Source organism: Seriola dumerili, unplaced genomic scaffold, assembly GCF_002260705.1.
Source record: "Seriola dumerili isolate Sdu_G_001 unplaced genomic scaffold, Sdu_1.0 BDQW01000149.1, whole genome shotgun sequence".
NCBI classification, from domain to species: Eukaryota; Metazoa; Chordata; class Actinopteri; order Carangiformes; family Carangidae; genus Seriola; species Seriola dumerili.
Genome location: NW_019174404.1, coordinates 13,757,112 through 13,780,919, shown reverse-complemented (window position 1 = coordinate 13,780,919; position 23,808 = coordinate 13,757,112). Strand labels below are relative to the sequence as shown.

General features: G+C 40.4%; 1 protein-coding gene across 2 annotated transcripts in view; it reads right to left on the bottom strand.

Moving 5' to 3' along the window:
• Nucleotides 1-16,964, bottom strand: part of LOC111225537 (KATNB1-like protein 1) — a 33,575-nt gene extending 16,611 nt beyond the window's left edge. The window contains exons 1-2 of one of the 2 annotated variants that reach the window (XM_022750473.1): nt 16,917-16,964; nt 9,908-10,071 (exon numbers count right to left, since the gene is read on the bottom strand). The gene's annotated coding sequence lies outside the window, so the exon portion shown is untranslated. Of the gene's footprint in view, nt 1-9,907; nt 10,072-11,673; nt 11,729-16,916 lie in introns of those variants that run through there. The other variant, XM_022750471.1, reaches the window with a different exon arrangement.
• Nucleotides 16,965-23,808: the final 6,844 nt, after the last annotated feature.

Sequence of the window (23,808 nt, the reverse complement as noted above, 5' to 3'; positions counted from 1 at the left end):
CTTTGAGGAATCGTGGCTTCACATTTTCAGACAAAAAGCAGATCGAAATACCCAGCTCCTTTGTCTCTTTCGTGCCTTCTTGCACACCAATGTTCCCAGCAGTTCGACATGCTACACTTGACTGGGATTTGTCCATATTGGGCTAATTTTACATTGGAATTCACTTCCAGTTGATGAGTCACTACAACAGGACCTGCTGTCTGGTTAGACTACCCAACATCCCAAGACCTTGACATGACCACATAGCTTTCCCACTTCAGATAACTTCATCGCAGCAGGCTAATTTCTAATGACACATCAACAGCTATTTATCCTTTCCAAAGCTTATGGCTCAGTAAACCCTAAAAGTAATGAACTCTCTAAAGACCACATGCTAGACTGAGAAGCAGATGTCTCTTTCTCTTCACCAAAAGGCCATAAGACCTCTCTAAATTCAATTCAGTTAAATTCTGCGGCTTACCAACATTATTTATCTATTTTCAAGAGTCTAGTGGCTCTCACACTCAACAACAAACTCCCTCAGGAGAACAGGAGAGCACTTCTGTGTGGTATTTCTCTCCACGGGTGATCAAGGGGCAGCGCTTGATCACAGGGTTAAACTGTGGAGACTGGGGACATGTGTAATGAATTTCAGTCCCTCAGATGCTGGATCTCAGGGATATTTCATCAATCCAGAAGCTCAGTGTTCTTCCAGTACCAAAGCGCCACTATTAAGCAGCCTCAGACCACCACCAAGACAAACAGCAAAGTACAGTCTGCCCAGGCACATCGCCGCACATTCTTACCATAATTGCACTCTCAACATCAACACCACAACGACTTACAGGGTTTCACAGTGTGGCATCAACAGGAACACAGTGTGTGCATTATTGAGAACATACTATATTGCCTTGGTAAATCTGAGGTAAACACGATAGCGCCCAAGCTGAAGCAGGGTTTTGTGAGGGGAAATACAAAATGCATTTTCTCCATAAGAAAAACTGAAATAGATCAGACTGGGCATTTAATAAAAGCAGTATATTATTTCTGGATATGTGAGGCAGGCTGCCTGGGTCAAAATAACATTCAAATTGAAGTCTAAGAATCCTCACTGATAAACCACAGTAGGAAGTCACAACACAAATCCTGTCTCCTCAGAGCACCAGGGGTGTAATCATATCAGTATAACAAGGAGACACGTGCTGTCAAAATGTGCAGAGTTTTGATTCATTACCTTAAACACGTACTGTAAGTTCTTACCATTAGTAAAACACAATATACCAGATGTTTTCAAGGATACAAAGTGTGATTGTCAGTACACTATATCTTACAGTTTGCTCCCCATTGTCCTTAGTTTTATCTAAAAGAATGATGTGAAGCGGTGATTCCTTGTAGGAAAATACTGTAGAGTAGCTCAACTATTTTGAAAAATTGGCAATTATGATTTGATTTTATCCAGTTTTAACACTTAAACATTAGCCTATGTGTTGTGATTGAGAATGTGTGAAAATAGTTAGCACAGTCACACAGTTAGCTAAAAGCAATGGATAATTGTTAAAATAGTTAACTAAAAGTAGCCTAATGAATACATTGTTGAATAAATGTTTGAATAACTGATAAAACCATTCAACTTCACCTCAGTGGTGATTGCAAACTTCCAAGGTTCCACTGAATGAAAAAATATCAACAATATCGACTTTACTATGGAAGATGTTGATGTTAAAATCAATTCCAATTGACACCCTTGTAACATTACCAGAGATGTCAATTAAGCAGCACCTGAGCTAATATGACAGAGCTGTGGAGGTGCTTCAGACAAAAAAAGATTGGGGAACCACTGACGTAAAGGATCAGTCTGTGCAGTATGACTCAACGTTCACCCCCTAAATATAATGTCCTGCGTCTGATTATTTACAGATGGAAAAATTTCCATGCAGTTCTGACCACAAGCACATAAACAGGCAGCTCAAAAATCGGGCTTGCCAGCATCAGTGGCAGTGCTTCGACAATCATCCATCCAGATTAGTAATGCTGCAATTTATCAGGAAGACATTAAGTTAACTACTCCTGTTTAGCCAAGCAAGAAAAATTCTAGTTTGTTTTGGGCTCATCATCATCATCATCCTGCAATTTAACGGTGAAAGGGTTTGGTCCCTAATTTTTTGTCTCCTCCTGTCCTCTCCTCAAGTATCTTCCCCACCAAGTAGAAGAACTTCAGGATACATGAGTCACGTTGTTCTGCATACAGACGACGTTGTTCTTGAAGAGTACAGCAGGCCAACCTGATCTCCTCTCAGTCTGCAGGAAGTACTAGCTTCATGCCAGGGGGCAGAGATTCAACTCATTAACTTTGAGCCTCAGCACTCGAAGGGCCTTTTTAGCTGTACGACAACAGGGTTATGCTACCACATCGGCTGCCGTTGGCAGGCAGAGCTGTGGCATGTCACTCGGTTCAAGTAGTCCGTGTTAGGGTCTGGTAAATCCAAAAAAACAAATTCTCATTCAGCTGTCTGCACAGTTTGGGGAAACAAAATTCACTAAGCCTGATCTGTCGACAATATGACGTCAAACTTCTTGCCAGTGACTGACTGTGAAGAATGCCCCACTATAATGAAATGAGCAAGACTATATTGTGGCATGCATTCCAAAAAGATCTGTTTTTGTCTGTGTCTTGTTGTTGGCTTCATTACCTGAACCATCAATCTGTTTTGTGGCTACACCTAACCAGTCATGGAACGCCATAGAGACCAAGGCTGTGGACATTTACCCCTGTGTCCTTAAGACACAAGGATCCAACTCATTTAACTACTGCACATACTCTCCGGTCATGCCTCTTGGTTTAGACAAATTGCACGGCAGAAGTGTCTCTTCTCACAGGCTGGCACTGCTGACCAAATGCTCTCACAGAATGCAGCATGCTGTTTTAGAACAATGCCAGGCTCATTATGCCTATCTTGTGTCCTAAATGTTGTTTATGCCAGTCTCTGTCTGTCTCCTTTAACGTTGGTTCCTGTTACATTCTCACCAAATAGCAGGTCTTTCATTGTTGATACTTTTGCTAACAATGCAATTTTCTCATTGATCCTTGTCCACTGTCAGATCTGCATCGCTGTAGAGCACAGGCTGTGTTGAGGTGAATAACTCACTTTATCATTTTGGATACAAAGCCATCATGCTATCAGCACTTGAGATCTGAGCCCTAGCAAGCCCTAGCAAAGGAAAGGTCAGTGAGTGGTTTACATGTCCAGAATTTTACAGGAATGGTAACGCAAGAACTCTTTTAAAGCTCTGGTTTTAAAACCATTTAGATAGGAATGAGGTGATTAACGGTCATAATGGATTTTGCACTCAAAAGTCTCAACTCTTACCCCCTTAAAATGTCACAAAAAGAGCCTGAGGACTCTTTGAGTGTTCTCAACCTCCCCGGCACGTGTAGAGGCCATACTTCACACTCCTCACATTGGGAAACAAACAGAGGGCTGGAAACCGCAAGCCCTTTCGAGCATTTTAAACACATGCCTGCTGCTACTATTTGACATGACAATCACCCAGCGGTAAGCAATACCAACAGTGCCCAAAGGAAATCATTTAGCTCTGTAAGAATGTTATGACAAGGGCATAACCTGACTCTAGTCATAAGACGATATTTCAACACCTTGTTTCCCATGGGGAGTTGGTGCAGGACCCTTTAGGAACTCCAGTGGTATCCACAATGCTACTGGCAGGGTAGCTAGCAGTAATGGATCTTTCAACACTCAGCAAAAAGATGGCCATGTCAAGGAAAGCAGTCAAAACTGTTTTTTTCTTATCCACCTGAGGTTATTCTGGCATATAAGACTGTTTTCTCACCTCAAGTTCAGGGTCAAACCTTGTCCGGTCTGGAGGGCAGCATGTTAACATTCAGATGGCCTCAAACACTCTGGAGTGCCCAGTGTGGCCCCTGGTTTTGGCTGACACGTTGGCTGAAAAAGGGTCAGGAACGTGAGTGTGAGTGTGTGTGGAAGGAGGGAGAGCTTGTAACCAAGCAAAGGGTAAAATAGAAACAGATGATGGGCAGCACAGTCTCTGTCCTCAAAGCCACATTTCAGGCTGTAAAGGTAATCATCTTGGGGAGACGGTATCCAGTGTTGTTTTTGTGTGTGATCATATGAGACTGTCTTACTGACGGTAAGGTGGTTTTCAGTGTTTATGGAGAGCTCAGAGATCCAAATGAATGGGTTGTGTAGATCTCCAGTGTACCTTGAAAATAAAAATCGTTTCCTCCTCACCAGCTTGTTGGATGGGGATGGACTGACTGGCTTGCTACAAAAACACAGATGTCTCACATTATGGAATACAAAGTATTCAGTGAATCTGTCCAGCAATAGCAGATGGATTTGTCATTAGCAGACACTGATGTCCTTGGCCTGATGACATGCTACAACTGGACTCAGACAGACAGGTATGTCCCCTGTCTAGACCCGTGAGGATACCTTACGCCTCTGTATCTGGAACATCTGGATCAATCTGGCTTAGATTTAGGAATTAAGATCGGTGACGCTTGCCATGGCTGAGTTCAAATGTAACCAAAGAACAAGAAATTGCACTCTTCTTTTGTGCAAAAATAGCCTGCTCTGTTTCAGTGTTCCGTTTTGCAATATGCAACAATTTGTTGAGAAAATGTTTTTAGCGATGCATGACACTGAATTGCAATGTTGGGCCAACTGGTTGAGACTGAAATATCTCAACAACCTCATGGGTTGAACATGAACTTTTAGACAGACATTCATGGTCCCCAGAAGATGAAGCCTATTGACTTTGGTGATCCCCTGACTTTTCATTTAGCAGAACAATGTGGTTGACACTTGTGGGTTTGAGTGAAATGTCTCAACAACTATAGGATGGATTGCCATGAAATTTTGTACAGACATCAATGCCCCTTTTAGGATGAATTATAATCCCTTAACACCCCCCCCCTTATCATCAGGTATGTCCAATATTGGTTTGTGACGAAATACCTGCACCACTAATGATATTCACATCGGTCTCGACTGTACTTCGTCTTTAGCACTAATTAGCAATTGCTAACATGCTAACATTTGTAACTTAGATAGGGAGCATGGTAAATATTACACCTGCTAACATGGTAGAACATCGATGTTAGCATTTAGCTCAAATCACTCAAGGACTCCCTCACAGAGCAGATAAGATACATTCTTCTTAGATGATAAAAGCAACAGGTGGATGCAGTTTTTGTACCATTGCAAGCAGCCAAGGAAGCTAACAAAAACATGACTTGGAGTGTTTGTTCTGCCTTACAATAAGTATGTTTGACCACCCCTTAAATGGACCAAGGCATGAATTTGGGCAGAGAGAAGCAAATCATCCCATGGCTGGGAATTGGTTTTGTGTGGCCACTGGCCGCCAGAGGAGCTTGTTTAAACAGACCCAGACTGAAAGACTTAATGACCATGCTGACAGGAGTCATACGAGATGTCTAGTGAGGCTGGTGTTCTGTGGCTGAGAGGGAGAGAGAGTCCTACAGCTGCAGAGAGAAAGGGAGGGATGTTGCGGTCGCCATCTCTTTATGTAAGCTCCAGAGGAAAGCGGCGCACAGGATTCATTTTTAAATCTGACTTCAATATTTGTTCTCCCACCAAACCTAAACCAACATGAATATAGGATATACAGTCCCATGGCAGCCTGCTGTGTTTTTCTTGCTACCTCAAACGTGTTCTACCATTTGCTCCAATGTCATTTCAATTAAACATTAGCATGCGGACAGAGACCAGCTCAAACTTAAAAGTAGGTTTTGGTGTTTTTGTAAAGTAGTGGTGAGTTTGGATTGCATCCTAAATATAATCACACATATTTCACAGTAAATTTTGCTGATTTGATATATTCCCCAAAACCTATAAACTACCTACACGTGTGTAACACGTGCTGACCGGCAGTGAATAGAAAAGACAGTAGCGGAAAAGGTGGTTCCGCCACAAAGAAGCAACCTCTGAATGTTTTGCTCAAGTGATCACAAGAAAATTGAAAAGAGACACTTTTATAACTGAACTGATATTTTGGGAAGTTATTATAATTCCTAAAGAATACTTCGAATAGTTCAGTAATAGGCACTGTACTTCACAGGTTCTCAGCCGTGATTCTCTGGGTGATTCTTATCTTCAGCTCCTTCATTCCCCGGGGTTTAACCCTGCAGAAGAGACCACATGTGCATGAAATGTCCTCAGGTCTTTGGGCCTCTTTATCTGATAGAGACTTGGTCAGCTGCTACGTTTTGATCTCTCTAACGTGGACCAGGCCAAAGTACAAAAGCTATGAAGATCCTCATCGTCTGCACTCACTGTGCTCTATAGACAGGCTCACTGTAGAGTTACAAAACCAAACATTTTCATACATTTTTCTTTTTTTCTACTAGGCATAAAAGTAGCTGGCCACATACAGTAGAGTTCAATCATAAAATGATAAATATGACAGTAACATAAAATATTCAAATTTGAATAGATTTTGATATAAGAAAAATAGCGAACATTTCTAATAATTACCTTTGTTTTTCATGTTCATGGGTTTTTCAGTTAGATGGCCAAAACATTTGTGAAAACAATTAACTGATGCAAATTATGAACTACTCCTGCAGACATACTGCAAGGAGACAGTAAAACAGTTACACATGCAATAAATGATTGTTTGTGCCAAGCACGAGTTGTAAACACAACTTACGTATCGCATTTTAAGTTTGTCAGCCATTTTATGTCTGGAGACAATGATAATGAAAGTGTTGAGAATAAATCAAAACAGGAAAGTTGTGGGCTCTAAAACCAAAACAATGAGCCAAAAGGTGCTAAAAAGCTTTGTTTGTTGCTCACTATGATCGATCCCTTGCACAGAACACATAGTAATTTGATCCACTGACATATAAATATCCATTAGAGCAGCTTTAAGGCTAGTGACATCATGGCTGCATTCTGCATAACAGAATATAAAGCCTGGCAAGATCGGTGATAGAACTCAAACAAATGGGACAGAGAAGAGAAAGCATGAGTCTGCAGAATAGAAGCAAACTTCTGTTGGTGATTTAAGACTTCCCAGTCTGCATACCCATGGCTATCATCCACATTCCAGCCTATAAGCGAACAAGATTAAATAGTTTTGGAGCGGGATGCTGGCTGCCCTTCCTGCTGTGGTTAGTGCAATCGCCTTCAAAAGAAAATCACAAAGGTTATTGTGATGAAACCGTTTCCCTATGCTTTGGGAAATCTGTTTCACTTTATCTCAAAGGTCAATGATTCAATGGTTTGTCCCAGACCAGGTTTGTACCAGTATGACCCCCGCTTTTTAAGAATGCCTTCATATGAGAAGTTTAATAATATGATGTCTGTCTTCACTTCTGGGCATCTGGTTATTGTGAGGAAAGAAACAGGTTGATTCAGCAGCTGCCTTTAAGCAACAAAGACATATCATGTGGGATGCACATGATGGATGTGACATGAAGACGAGCACGACGCGAAAAGTAGCTGCTTCATACAGCATTACACACCATTACACAGCTAAACTGAAGCACACGATACATCCTAAAGAGCCGACTTTCCCCAGCCTTCAGGAAGTGATGGGAGAAATAAACATTGTCAGCTACTCATCTTTTTCCTCCCAGTGTCCAATTTTAGTTTTTCGTCTCAGCCCAAAGCTGGCATGGGGTCAGCTATGGGGTTAGCATTAAGGTGAGATTTCAACATGTGTTTGATTTAGTGCTTCCTGTCTTTGCTCTGTGTGTCCCCATAATCGGTCTCCTCTGTGGTATGTAAACTATCATATTCTGAGCTACATTTTGTTATTTTCCCCTCTAGGATTACATTTTTCTTAAGATCCACATGTGGCTCATAAAAGTCTATAAAATTAAGTAAGTACAAATTATGACTAGCCCTCACATAACCAAAGCCACATTTCAAAAGGTTCATCAATCAGAAAATGACCTTTCTGATGTGCGTGTGTCTGCATATATCTGTGAAAATTTGCATATGTGACTTTTGACTTAACAAGTGTGTGGGCTCATCAGCACACGCTCCTGTCAAGTGCACACATGTGGAGTGTCTTTCCAATCATGGCTTAGATTCCAGCTTTTCCACGACTGCGACAGATCCAAACACCAGTCAGTCAGTCACCCGGCCCTGCAGCGAGGCGTGATTCACTTAGCGCTGCGTGACTCAAAGCCCCTTTCCCTGCCTCCTCATGTCCTTCCTCTCACTCCCACTGTCCTCTGTGGAATTGGGCTTGCCATTTGACCTACTGCCAGTTTGGATGCGCTCCCCCAATGGTCAGCTAAGGGATCGTATACAGCCTGTCTACATAGCAACAGCTTGTGGACATACGCTCCGAGGCACACACATGCAAAAATGACAAACAGATGGCTGTGAAAGTGATGTGCATTTTCCCAATTGAAATGTTTAGTTGCCCTTTATTGATACCATATACTGTTCATCAGTATTGATCAAAGACGGGTCTGAAAATCACTGTGATACAGGCACAACACTGTCAGCTCTAACGAGAATCAACATGTGCAGATTGTTGCTTTTGGAAAGCGAAGAATTGACTCCTTCATGAGGTGGCAGACGAAAAAAAAAAACTCAGTGAAAATCCTTCAAATTGGTCCAGCAGTGATGAAAAAAAAACAAAAAAAAAAAACACAAGTTGCCAGGTCCCGCTGAAGTATCACACAAACACTGAGCCCAAGCAGGCGGGTCCTATGCCGGGTGTTAAAGAGGACCAGATGATGGGGCGAAGGTGTTTTTAGCTATGGGGTTTCCGATAGCCATATTTTCTGAGAAGATGGGAAGAGAGGAGGAGAGCTGCAGATGTTGAGGCTTGTTCTGCTGCCCTGAGGTCTTATTTGTGCTCGCCTCAATTCAGATTGAGCACTAACTGACAGTGATTACACAAGATCGGCTCCACAGCTCAGCCTTTGTGGGTTCCTTTATTCACTGATCTCTTTGGACTTGCCACTGCAGCATATTTTAAAATGGGGTGTGAAGTGAACCCCTGGACAGAACGCACCCAGGGTGAGACTGAGTTGAAAGAAAATGACCTCAGAACTCAGTGACCAAAAGTTTGCGCTGAGAATTTCCAGTGAGACACGTTTTCTCCCAAGTATGCTGTAAAAAAGCTTTCCTTTTCCTCTCCTCGTGAGCCTTGAACTAATTTCTTCACTTTCTCATCAGAGCTGTGCAGCAGATTGTAAGAATATAATAAAAGCAGTCACCAAAGTTAAATGAGAGGGAAAGTTCGTCTGGCCAGTACACAGAAGCATGGTGTCATGTGGGCCTGGGAGCCAAACACCACAGAGCAGCTCACACACAGGGAGGGGTGTCCAGTCTCTATATCCCACAAGAACCAGAAAAGTCCCCTTAAACATTTGTAATAGCCCACATCAGGCCATTCTGTGTAACGCTAGCCAACATCCAACAATAATATCTTCATTATCAGTAACTGTTGTTAATGGAGAGCTCAACAAAATTAACCACCCGGAGTCATACTTTACACTTAAGTGATAATTTGTGTTAATGGGTGAGCAATTACAATTGAGAACAATCAGCATTCACTCAGAGCATGGCGAAGCTTTAGAGTTTCATCTGAAATCAATCCGGACATCTTTATTCAATCATGTCCCTGGTATCAACCTTCAGCACAGTCTCTCCTGGGCTTGGTTGGTATCCAATCCAACACCCCCCCAAAAACTGTTTGTAGCAATAAAAGAGTTTCTGGCATCGGTCTGTAAACTTTATAATCAAGGAACGATGTGTCCTCTTGCGATAATATGTACTGAATATTCTTCTGTGGAAAGTAATCAACACCGCTTTATGCATTCGATTAATAGTTAAAAGTTTTGGAAGTATGCTTATTCACCTTTTTTTGACAAAAAAAAACAAACAGCTTATACACACACCTTGCCGTTGTTGTGTATGTGGTGCGTTGTGTCGGCCCCGCACGGATGTCCCTGCTTCGTGGAGAGCGCCGTGGACCTTTGACCCGAGCTGTGCTGACTTTTGTTGGCGCACTTCACTGCCGTCCACTGCTGGAAGTGAACGATGGATGAAAAACTGCGTGTTTCTGAAATATGCAGACCAGACAAAAAAGGATATCTATCAAGCGAAACATCAACAAGCAGTTGCTCTGGAATGTGACAAACTCCTGCTAGCAACATTAGTATTGTTAGCTAAGGCGCCGCCAGGAAATCTGGAGTGGTAATACTGCACTGACCAACAAGGAACTGTAATGTACTGTTTTGTTCTGTAATGTGAATATGCTTTTAGATAAGAACTTCTTGGACTCAGTAATTATTGCACATGGCAGTCCACACAACAGCCTGGCACAGTAAAGTTAAATATCTTGCTGAGAAGTTGGAGGTGTACAGCTGGTCACCTGCAGCTCTTTTCGTATTTTGAATTTCCCCTGTGTAATTCGCACAAATTAGAGGGCTGAACCTGTCCGTGCGAAAGGGTAACAAAACACACTGTTGCTCTCTATCTGAACACACAGTAACAACTCACTGCAGCTGGTTCTTCTTGTTCCATTACTACATGTGGCATTTGCTGCCAAGAAATGCTGAAAATGATGGTTGTCATTGTTTTGTAGACACAGTTGCGATGAACAGTCGCGATTGTCCTAAACTCTATGACAAATACTGTGTATTTCCTGTGAATGTGTCACAACAGTTGTCTTAGCAGCAGTAAAAACTACTCCGTTTGCATTAGCAGAAACTTCATATATTTCTGATTTGGTGTTAGAAGAGTAAAGAGTAAGCAGTGAGGCTGTTATTGGTGAGATAAAGTTTCAAACAGCATGCTGGATTACATGCACATCGTTTCCTGTGAATCACTTACGTGTAGGTGGTAATTTGAATTCAGGGCAGACTCTACCACTAAGGCCGGGAACACACTGGATGCGTGACGTGAGCGTGGCGGCTGATGTTGCTCAGCTGCTGCGGAGAATCACGCGCGTGTGTGTTCACACTGGCTACGTCTCTGCTGCGTTGATACAGTGTGTTCCCGGCCTGGATGCATTGATTTTCACTTCGGTGCCTATGTTTACGGATTAGAGCGCACACACCTGCTGACACATGAGACTCAGCCTCTTGCTTATTTTTATGCGCCGCGCGCATCTCCCGTTAAAAATAGAGATAAAAGACATCAGCAGGTTGACCAGCAACATTACACAAAACTGACTCCTACCTCTATATTTTCTGTCTAGGCTGAATCTGAATATGATAAGGACATGAAAAATGTAGCTATATTTTTTAACCACTTGCGCAGCTGCATGTGGAGACAGACACATTTTAGTGACGTTTTCTGACAAAAATGAATCAGAAATGAATTAACAATTAAAATAAATCCAACATTCCAGTAACCTGCAAACTCTATGTAGACGGATAGAGCTGCAGCAGCAGAGACGCAGCCAGTGTGAACACACGTGCGTGATTCTCCGCAGCAGTTCAACAACATCAGCCGCCACGTTCACGCCACCACTGTGTTCCCTGCACTACACTGAACACTGCTTATATCCTCACACGGCCCGCCGGCCCGTGTACGGCTTGAACGGTTGTCAGTATAGACAGGCTGTACCTCAATCAGCTAGAGTCTCCAGAATTCAAATATTCAGTTCATTCTGCGCTAACCGTTAGCACATAAATATAATTTATTAATATCTACCAACATTGTTTACCAGCACTCCCGATTTTCTCTCCATTTCTCCGTTATCTGTATTCCTTTAGTCCGTAAGGGTCCACAGGTCACAAAAATCAAAAGGGTTCCTTATAAAAAGTATTCCAGGTTATGAATATCTTCATCTTATTTCTGCTTCTCCTCTCTCTGTCCCTCGGGGGCATCTGCTGCGGTGTTTGCGGGTCTGCTATTGTTTACAAAATGGAGGCCTCCCTGTGAAGATCAAAGATCCAATCACATTTCACTTCAGGGTCACATGGCAGGGAGCATATCACGTAATGACGTTCTCCGTTGAAAAAAACCCTTTTTTTTCACAGCTTTTCTGAATGACTCTAACTTGTTGAAGACGTCTCCCCTGACCAATCAGAGCACACTAGGGGGGTGGGCACTTCAGAGGCAAGGCCAATAGCCTGAGTTTATGACGCAGACAAAGGTCAGCTCTATTTTGAATTATTCCAAAAGGTTTCTTAGGCGTCAAAATGCTTCAGTATGTTTTATATTATTTTATATTAAAGAGTTAAAGCACATTTCTCTCAGTTTTTCATTTAGAGAGGTTTATGGGCACCAGTGAAAAGGTGAACTATAAAGGCTTACTAAACTAAACTATTAGACCTAGAGGCCTTGAAGATTCACAGTGCAGTTTTTGACTTTAAGTATTGTGGAACTTTTTCTTTGTTTTGTTCTTGTATAAAGTATATCTTGTTCATAGTTATGTAATATGACCTTCTTTTTTTTTTGCAGGTGACTGAAAAATACTAAAAAATAACATGTATGAGCTGATGTAGTTTCAGTTGGGTTGTAGTCACATGCAAAACAAGCATATTTCCAGAAACTAGAATATGTTACCTTTCAAATGAGGTTTCATAAATGCATTACACTTTATATCTGCAAATTAGGTTTAAAACAGGTTGACTCCAAGAGGATATAGAGAGGTAAAGAATGAAAATACATTGGTTGGCTATTGTGGGAAAGAGACAGACCATAAATACTGTCAAATACAGAGTTTGGAAGTTAAGGATTATAATTTCAATTGCATACACTACACAATTTGCATTATACTGTGAAGAACACAGCTCCCTATTGGGAAGAGTATGCTTCTACTTGAATTAATGATTTTAATTTCTCGTTATGGGTTAATTCTGCAAAGCTTTTAGTCATTAGAGACTATGTCACCTGAGGGCAGGAATGATCTGTTGAACAAAACCGTGCCCAGTCATCCTCAAAGTTAATCTTTTGGATCAATGAGAGTCTTTGCTTCAGGCAACATCAACCACTATTGAGCTGAAAAACAAAAGTGCCCTGTGCTCTAATACTAAAACGTCTTCAGCTTGCCAAAGTCAATGAAGCCAGAAGGTTGAACAAGAGGCTCCAAGCAACAATTAATACGTAATGTAGAGATTTTATCTTCCCTTTCTCCAGAAGGTAAAACACATTTGGTTCTTTCCACTGGCTTTGCTTTTACTTAAGTAACTGAGGACAGATGCGGTGGAGCGATAAACTACACAAGAAGAAGTGGAGAAGGGCCTTCGGGTAGGCCCAGCAGTTCTCCACCTGGAAAACAAAACAGGTGAAATGGTGTCTCCAAGAACCAAGGCTGTATTTTCCACAAAGCCCTGTGGATAAACATCAAGCACAATGGGCTGTCTGACAGTGAGCTGTCAGTGGGCAGTGACAGATCCAGGCTCTCATCTCCACTGTCATGGCTGCCTGGTCAAAATAGAAGGGACAGCAGATTCCATAGAGACTCCTCAAATAAGCAGCACACGGCACGACACCTCCCCTCACAGGAAAACGGGAAGGAAGATGAGATGGAGCGAGACAGAGACCTGACTGTCCTTTCAGCCAGTGGAATGGGAAAACTAAACACCTCGGTTTAAACATTCAATAATGGAAGCCACTCATCCGTACTCAACAGCTCTGACAAAAACGGATATCTCCCTTTTGTTTTTATGATTCATTTTTGCTCTATGCAGTAAAACAGAAAAAGAAAGTACAAGAATTCGCTGGAGACTCCAACTCCAAAACAAAGTTGACCATATCCTCTTTTCCAAGACCCAGTACAGCTGCTTCGTAAAGGTTACTTTTTTGGCCATGCTAGCAGCATGGCTTCTCAGGATGGATATCCCTAGGAAATCAGCCCATCACTTTGGTCCATACTGAAATATTTCATTAACTATTGGATGGATTACCATACAATTTTCTCCAGATGTAAACAGTCCACACAGAGTGAATCATACTTGGTTTGGTGATTCCCTGACTTTTGCTCTAGTGCTACTGGAAGGTTTGACTTTTGGATGGATTGTCTTTAATTTTGAAATAGAAAAGGTTATTTCAGTCATATAGATGGGGGAATATGTTGACCCCATGTTTCCACTGGTTTTTTTTATGTCACCTAAGAAATATAAGTGGGACTCTTAATATAACACATAGCAGCTAATGAGAAGCCAAGTCGCTGTAAAAATAATGTATGGAGGTCCTCAAAGAGTCACTGAGGCTTTTGCCTCTTAAGAGTGAGTGTTATTGTAAACCCCTGCCCCGCTGTCGGGGCCTGTTTCCTGCTGATGTAGGTGGCCTCAGAGAGAAAAACAGCACTGATTTCTATGATGTACACCTTCACTGGCTTCTATTGGGGAATGAACTCTTGAGAGGAGGCAGTAAAATGAATTTGCAGCATAGGTTGAAAACACAGGGTTTGTTTAAACAAAAATCCAAAACATGTAAATTACAAATCGACTTACGTTAACAAAAATCTAATCATCATAGATCTTATCATTACAAGCCTTTATGCCGGCAGTGAATATGTCTATAAAAGGGCAAAGGGGAAGTGATGTTGTCAGAGAGTAACGATTCGGCAGCTGGTCTCCTGTGGAATCCTGGGCGATATTGGGGATGACGGAGACCAGCTGCTGCTGACTCAGTGACTCATTTTTACCTCAGCAGGGAGAAGGAGGGAAGGAGAAAGGGAAATGGCAGAGCAGTAACTCGCGCCCAGACAAAGAACAGACACAGCCAGCTCCGGCAGGGAGAGTGGCCAACATAACACTTCACTAAACAATTTTAAATCTGCTATATCAGTTTGTACCGTCCTTTTCCTCTGGCACTGGACTTTGATCATACTGCAATGCAATCATTCGGTTTATAAACAAGATATGATGGAAACAAAGTCATCATAAAAGTATTCATTTTTTGGTTATTTCAGTAATTAGTGTGGGATATCTGGAATGTGAAACTTCGGAGAAAGAGTTTTGCATGTAGCCTTCAGCCATCTTTGTGGCCAAATGACAGCGACCCAAATATTTGTTTCTCTTTCTTCCCTTTCTCTGTCCCTGTTTTGTTCTACAAACTACATGTGCAAGCTTGTGCTGTGTCTGGATATTGGCTTTAGCAATAATTTCATGTTCTGACAGATGAAAATGGATCAGCGGTTCACAGTCCCGACACTCAGGCTTCGGATAAAGGTTTGGAAAACAAAGTGGTACAGACTACTTCGATACTTGGACAGAGAGAAAAATAGCTTACAATCATTACAATACTGCTCAAACAAAAGTAGCAAAGTAGCCTTCAAAACCTCTATTGAAGCTAATGTGTATAACACTACTACTTACAGTTATATTGTATCTGCAGGTTGAAAGACTTATCTCTAAGTACGTTCTCCAACTTTTTCTATAATTTTTAAACTAAGTTATGTACTGTTATAAAGATTAAACCTGCTCTGATCAATATTAATAATATATATAAACATATATTCATTAAGTCGCCTGAGACACAACTCCAAATGACTGCTCTGTATAGGCTGGATGCATGAAAAGGCAACTGTCCACTAACACGTTAGCTACATCAACTATATAAGATGTCAATGTTGAGCTTACACAGCTTGTAATGCTACCTCAAAGCTACCTTAAAGTGGCCAAAATCAACTGCTGCAGGAGTGATGCTGTCAAATTGTGACTTTCATCGACTGTTTCCTGGAAGAAGAGGGAAAATTGTTTACAGAATACTTACGACGAAGAGACAGACAGGGCAGACAGTTTGATTTGTCATAAGTGGAAAAGCACAGTTATGCTTTATAGCATTAGTGACAGCTTTGTTGCATGAAGCGTCCCAGTAAGCTCTTTCTAGTGATGCAGCATGCACAATACCAGGAACATGGAAATGGCTCACCTAAATGGAATGCAGCCACTGTCAGTGTTATTCATTACACCTGCGCTTCCCCTGCGCTGACATGTCAAAGGTCTTGTCCTATACTGACTGCATCAAAACACTATAACCCTATCTTCCCCTTTCAGAAGTAGTTGGAGAAATAAAAATAGATTCATAAGTACAACAAGTGCATGAAGAAGCTCAGTTTAGTCAGTTTAACTCAGTAAGCACTGTTGACAGCATCTGAACCCAATCAAATACATGAACTCTGGCACACCTCAGAGAGCCCCGCACACACCACACACACACACACACAACACACACACACACACACACCGCACACACACACACACACACACACACACACAAACACACGCAAAATGTACCACAAATATGTTACAGATCTCTTTCCCTGTTGAATCCGGGAAAAGAGCATCTTACTCCCGTAAGATTATGATTATTAAAGTATTCAATGGCTTTTAGATCTGATCGGGTGTTCCACTCTGATGTACCAGATGTTTTATTTCACGCCTCTAAAGTGGTAAATCCTCACCACAGAGAGTCTGGGAGTGTATGTGTAGGTATCTTTGAAGATTAATCCAAATGATAACAGTCTTGACTTGGTGCCCCCCCTGCACTGTTTGCCATCCATAAATAAAGTGAGACTGTGATTACAGACGCGTTGTTTTTGATTAAATTCTTCCCAAAACTGGGAGCAGATCATTCTGAAACGCCATCTTAATCATCATTGGACAATACAATGAAATGTTGCGGTGGCTCAGTAGCATATTTCCAGCTACCACAATGAATATGACTCTGTTTGAGCAACAATCAATCAATGTGCATTCAGTGAGCAAAAACTCCCATTACGTCAGCCGTGAATGCATTGGAAAAAAACTCTTAATATAAACAAATTACAGGCTCGCAGCTCTCACAGTCTCACAGACAGAAACGACTGAACGCACACATGTAACTGTTCCTCAAGGAAATGTGAAAGAATTAATGCAAAAGGAACAAACAGGACACAGGCACACATGCCAGCACAGATCAAAGACAGCTGAAAAGTAAAAATTGTCATTTTCCCCGGGTACATACCATTCCTGCCTGGGAGATTATGGGAAGTTTTGCGATGACACAGTAGCCTTACCCTTATATGGCCGCCGCTGTCCTCATATTGTGTGAGAGCTGAGAGGGACGACCACTGTAAAGGTCTCAGGAACAGCAGACTTTAATTACATAACAGACTTGGCAGTGACTAAGTGTGTATTCTAAGGACTTAAACCTTGAGCCACGCAGGATTTGTCAATGGAGGTGGCTGGAATGTCTGGTATGACTGGTGGTACCAACAGCACACAACCCAGAAAAATCTGCTGTTTGTTAATCCTGAAAAGAACAAACAAGCCTTCATAATTTAGGTTGTGTAACTAAATCAAGCAAAAAGAGAAAAAATATAAACGAACATCCCGAACTGTGGGTTCTGACAGTGTTGCCAATAATTGTTCTGTAAAGACATCTGCAGCCGAGAATCAGTGAGTTGACTTCTCGAAATAAATCCAATTTAGCTTTTCCACTCTGCCAATAAAGTCTGAAGACGGCCTCTGGTTCATTGATAATCTGATGATACTTTTACTGAAATCACCATGAGTCACAGTGTTTGTTTTTTTTGTTTTTTTAAAAATGAAAAGACACCCTGTTTGGATTTTGTCTTATTTTGGTGTGCTCGTCATTAGCCTGCACCTGAGTGATACACACCATTTGGAACAACATGTCCAGAGTGACGATGTGATTTGTCATTTTATGATCAATGATATAAAAACAACACTGACGCTGATTCCAGAAATGAGACGTGATGGACCTACATTTTTGTTGGTTTATTGCAAGGTTTATTGTATAGTACCGGAGAGAAGAATGTGTGAAAAAAAGTTTTTTTTTCTACCCAAATTGCATTTCTTATCACACATCTGCAACAAGTTAGCCATATAAGTACACAGCCAAAAAGAATACAGATTCCTTGTAGCAGTGTGGAGTGGCCTCTGGGAGTCTTTGTTGAGAGGCCTGAGTAAACATTGTTGCTATGCAATGAAAGAAACTGAAGAAAATCCTCAAAACATAGCTTCTGCTGTTCCAGCTATTCAGATATCTATATGCACTATATTTATACAGACTTACATCGGATTGAGCTTGTTTACGTCAGACTGACTGGCACTCTCTTCGCGGCGACTAATACTGTCAAATTTGCGGTATATTAACGTGAAATATGTGTTTGGTAATAAGATTAAACAAACAAAACTTTACTTTTATGGGTCAAATGAAAAGTAATAAAGTATTCTGGTTAAAAGGGAAATGCAATTTTATTAAGGTCAGTAAATGACAAAAAGAGGTGCTTTGTTTTATGGACTTTTTTATTTGAGAAATCACACTAAAGCTAAAGCCACTGCAGAACAGAAACCCTCAGGCATTCTGGTCATTTATTAATGACAGACAACTTTCAATGATCCCATTGCTCGTTAATTTGCAATCTGTCGACATTGACATGTCTGGAGGACTCAATCCAGCTCTGGACATATAATATGAAATACATTCAACGACAGGGAAAATATGGAAAGTGAGCATCAGATTTTTTTCCTAAGGATGCAGTGTTACACAACAGTGTGTTTCAGTGAAAACATGTTTCATCTTTTTATTGGACAAGTCACTGTTTTGGAATTTGCCAAAGGAAGTGCAAATGTTTGATGAGAGGGAGAGTGGAGCCTGCCTTTTGTCTTTATTTTAGAGATTACTGGAACTGCTTCTCCTCGAGTCCAGTCACTTACTAAAACTTCACCAAAAGTTCATAGTTTTTCCCACCAGGAGCATTAACATGATTGTTAGCGTTGGCTGATTGTTGAGTTTTAAAATTTAGAAAAAGAGTTTGTGAAAACAGCTTCAAAATTTGCATACTTGATCTGATTACTGAGCAACACTGTGACAATAGTTAACTTCAAACGGCACCAGGGAAGAAAGATCCAATTTTAAGTTTAAAGGGGCTGTAAACAATATTTTATATTACAAAATGGATCAAATGACTACTTGTTTGTGAAGAGAGATGCAAGTAGTGATGAACCTGCAGAAAATTATCACCAGACTCTACAGTGCCTCTCAGCTCTATGGAGCATTTTAGTGTCTTTCAGCTCATTGTTGTCAGCATTGTTTTCACCTGCAGCTGATTTCAGCAAGAAAGCTCTAAAAACCCACTCTACACTACCTGCTCAGCACCAAACAGCAAACACACATTTGAAAACATAGTGCAGAGCCAGAAAATTCTCTAAGGAGTTGGTGGAGACCAAAAACAAAGCTAAAAGGAATGAACATGCATTCATCATGTTGACACAAACACAGCTCCAAATACTAATGTTGCTACATGTCAGCTGGATGGTAAATAGGCACCTGTTTTCTAACTAATACGGCATATCACCTTAATACACTGAAAATTGTGTTGTTTACAGCTTGTTTCTGCTCCAGGTGGCAAAACTTATCTGTGAATGCAGGTTCATGAAGGTTTAAGCAGGTTTAGGTTTCTGGTGTGGATGGGAAACTAGTGCTCATCAAAGACTATCTTGTGTGAACCAGAAGCTAACTTGGTGCTAACCAAAAACAAGCTAATGCTTACCAAAAACTGCACTACGTGATGCACAACTGAGATTGGGCCTGGTGCAGAGCAGAAATCAGAAATGATCTAATGCGCATGGCTAGATTCTCATACACACCAAATGGTATCCCATGTGCAACATATATGTCCTTGTGCACAATAGGAAGTTGATGGTGTGCATTAAAAAGTATCTGGTTCACACAGGACATCATCTGGTGAAAAGTGGAAATATTTTTTAGTCATGTCCTATTCCTTTTTATTATGCGAGTAAATCAAATATTCAAATTCAAAACATACCAAACTCTATGCTTTTAATGCATGGGTTATTCACCTTGCAGTATATGTTGCACCATAATATTCAATTGGTACTCAGTGGAAATCCTCATTATACTTACAACATAATTAGAGACACTTTTTCCCAGCGTTGTCCAGTTCTTTGGTTTCACATATAGTTGAGTAAAACTTTCAAGTTGGGGCATGACATTGTGCATTCAGTGTTAAGAGAGAACGGCTGAACTAGGTCCCCATTTTAGACATAAATGCTGCAAAATGTTACACTGAGTCAACACAGCTAATTTTCATGTTGAAGAAAGAGGCTTTATTTTCCCCTCCAGCTGTGGTTGTTCTTGTTGGCAGCACGTTTCTTCTTAAGAAGAATCCTGGCCGTGATCGGAACAGTCTCTGCAGCTGAAGTTTGAACCCTGGGCTGTGATAAATGAGCAAGAAGTGCTGTAATTCACTCTTACTCTCAAGTGGGCCCTAAAACACTGGTGGTACTATTTTCACCCAGACGATTTGCCTGGTAGCTGATGTTGTCGCAAACTGTGCTTAACGTATTGTTCAGTAAAGGATGACTGAGTAGAAAAATCATTCTGAATATCAAAATTAAATCCAAAGGAGTGAAATGTTAGATCTATTTTTCAGGCTGAAAAGAGTGACAGGTTGCTGTTTGAGAATTATTTGAGGGGGGTCTGTCTGTAACCTTTGGAAAGTCAGACAGTTGACTCAAAGCCCAGTGAGAAACCTGACATGATATATACAGTATTAAAGCTGTCTTGTTTGAATTATATGAATCTGGATTAAAACAAGGCAACTTTGTTTATGTGAAGCTTCTCTCCATACATAGCTGTGGTAAGCCACAACATTCCTGCCACAGACACCATTTTAGTCATACCTGCTTCCATGCACAAGCCACAGGAGCAGACAGACACCCAAGTAATCATTCCATTTGCCCAGATGACTATACCATTCAGCCACCCAAGAAATGGTGCAAAGTTTAAAACTGCTTCTATTTGAGTGAGGGAAAGTGAGAATGTTTAGTCCCAGTGAGCAACACAAACTGAAGTATTAGTAATAACTCCAGCACTGATTCATCTCAGCGACGATCAGAACACAAAGCTTTCGTTTCTCATGGAAGGTTAGATGGATTTTACGATGGATTTATGGAAATGAGAATTCTGTAATTATAGCTCCATAAAGGGAGCATTTGGGGAAAAATAAATCCTGGTGGTGTGATACGCCTTGACTTTAAAGATGTTGCGGTTTTTAATTCCTGGTGTGTGGTGCACTAATAAATGTCAAGGAGGATATGTTATCTGAACCCCCTTATGCTATTTGTGGGCAAATAAAACTGTGGCCAAATTATTTTACTCAATTTTTAAGTATCAAAACATTCCTTCTTTCCTTCTCTAAGTTTAAGTAAAGTGAAGAACTGAAGGAACTAAAGATGTTAAGAGTTAGATCCTGAAGAAGATGCTGAGAGTTTACAGCCATGCTAAAAGCTCTATGACAAGCTAAATGCTAACAACATCATGCCATGCTCAAAATGACAATGCTAAGATGCTGATGTTTAGCAAATATTATGTTTACTGTAATCACCATCTTTTTCTAAAGTGTTAGCATGTTGCTAATAATTAGCACGAAACACAAACAGGTAAGGCTGACAGGAATGCCGTTGACCATACTCTAAAGAGCTTATTATAATAGCTGTAAGAATTAGGAACTATTCACATTTGAAATTTTTGCCACTCTTGCTTAAAAAAGATTTTTAACAATCAATAAATTATCAAATTTGTCAACCAACTAATCAATGAATTGACTAAGCATGTCAGCTATTAAGTATTGCTTAGGAAATAATGATATTGCCATGTATAGTGGGTTCAACAGGGGCCTGAAAACAGACCTCCCCTTGGAGGTCAATCCAGCCCTGGCTAGATGAAGTGGTGCTAGATGAAACATCAGGTTATCACCAGAGTCATGAGGATTAATCCTTTGATCATTATATTTGAAAATTTCAAAATTCATGGAAATCCATCCAGTGGTTGAGTTACTTCAGTGTGTGCTAAAGGCTTGACATACAGACATTAAGAACTTACTTTTGTATGAGTTTGTTATTTATAGTGTAATGGAGGCCTGTGTTATGATGCAGATCAGCTTTGCATGAGTCATTTGTCCCTTTGGGTGGCAGTATTCACCTACACAGCTGAAGTCATTGCTCTTTTCTTAGAATACAGGTTATTCTAAATATCATCCAAATGAATGACCTCACCTAATACTTTTTAATTTTAACAATCTGGAAAAACCATTTGTGAATTTGTTAGTGAAGTTGGTGAATCAATGTCTGTGATTAGTATCAAAATTCACTTTCTTTTCTTTTGCTCCTGAATAGACTGTTATTCCAAAAGTTATTAGGGACTTTGTTTTGGCTTTAAAGGTTCAATATTTCATGTGGAGTATTGAGTAGCACGTGCCTCAGAGACGTTTTTATTTCTGTAATACAACACGTTTATTTTATGTGTAAAAAAACAAAACAAATTTCCAGTAAAATCCACTATGACAGGTTGCAAATTCTGAAATGAATAGAACGTTTTCATTTCTTCCTTTTACTCATGTTCAGTGTCACATGAGGCCAAACTCCAGAGACAGGGTTCATTATTGTAACATCAGCTTTAGCATGGTGACCAAATGTATTTATTTCATTCCCTGCCTGTGTGATTAATGTGGATATTTTAATAAAATATACTCCCTTTCATAGACAGACACTGTTGTGCTTGTGTCGCTAGGCAATATAAAGGTATTACAGTACTTTCAGGTTGAAACCAATGTTAAACTGGTCTGCTTTTCATCATTTTGCTCTGATGTCTTTGAAGTTTGTCTTTCTTTGAGACATTCAGATGTCTAGAAATATATATTTTTATTCAACTGGTGTCCATCTAACGATGAGTTTATGGTGTAATCACAGCACGTATGGCAGCTTTTTGATTTAAATTCCACTGCCAAACAATCCTTGAAGAATCCTCCCTCTGTTATTTCAACAGAACTGAAATAATTAAAGTTACAAACTACTGCAACGATGCTCTTAAAATTTTGCCACTAAATCAACCATCCATCACTAATCAGTACCCCTTACACCTAACTTACCGACAGAGAATAAAATAATTCCTAGGTAATATGTTGCTCCAGACATTTAATTAGATCCATTTTAGAAAGCCATTCATTATGAGTCTATTCTCCTGAATCAAGGAGGTGTGCCAAGGGCATTTACATGATAAAACTGAGGACAGTTTCATGGTAAAAAGCCTTGGAAAAATCTCCTTATTAACGAGGATAATTGAGCTTCTGCGGTTGTCTCATATTCCCCTGTTGTGTCTGTTTACAATGAAGCCTTCTTACTAGACAGCAAATAATTTTGGTGTTGATGACTGGAACATTTATCAAATTCTGATGTGTTTATGGCTGTCCTCTCTTCCTCACATTGTTAAAATAATGAAAGCAGTCATGCTCTGGGAGGATAAGGCCAAACCACAGGCCTGTTCATAACCTCACTGAAGACCTCACTCAAGAAAAACTACAATGTCCTCACTGACTGGATTGTTTGAATTATTACTTAATTAATATAAATTTATTATGTTATGGTGTCAAAACGCTATAAACCATTTTCCATTTCTCTAGCAGGAGCACAATCTAAAGAAGTTGTTCCCAATTTAATATGATAGGGGTTGATTTCATTTATTTAGAAGCATGTCACATTTATAATTATTTATTAAAATCTTTTTTTTCTGTCTGTATTAAAGCAGTAGTGGTCAGTGTTTTTGGCCATTGACTAAAAGCTCAACATCACATACATGTTCAACGTAGTGTGGCATTATAAGTATAAATATAAATATTAGCAAAGAGTTGATTTGTCTGTTTATTAGAAGTATTTGACTGGAAACTTGCATGTTGCAGCTGGAAACAGGTTTGGTGAGAACCACAAATGAAGCAATGGACAAAATTATGTGGTAATTTTGTCCATTGTTTATGTAAAAATGATTAGTGCAGCATCAATCACATTCATGTGATTGTTAAAGACACACACGT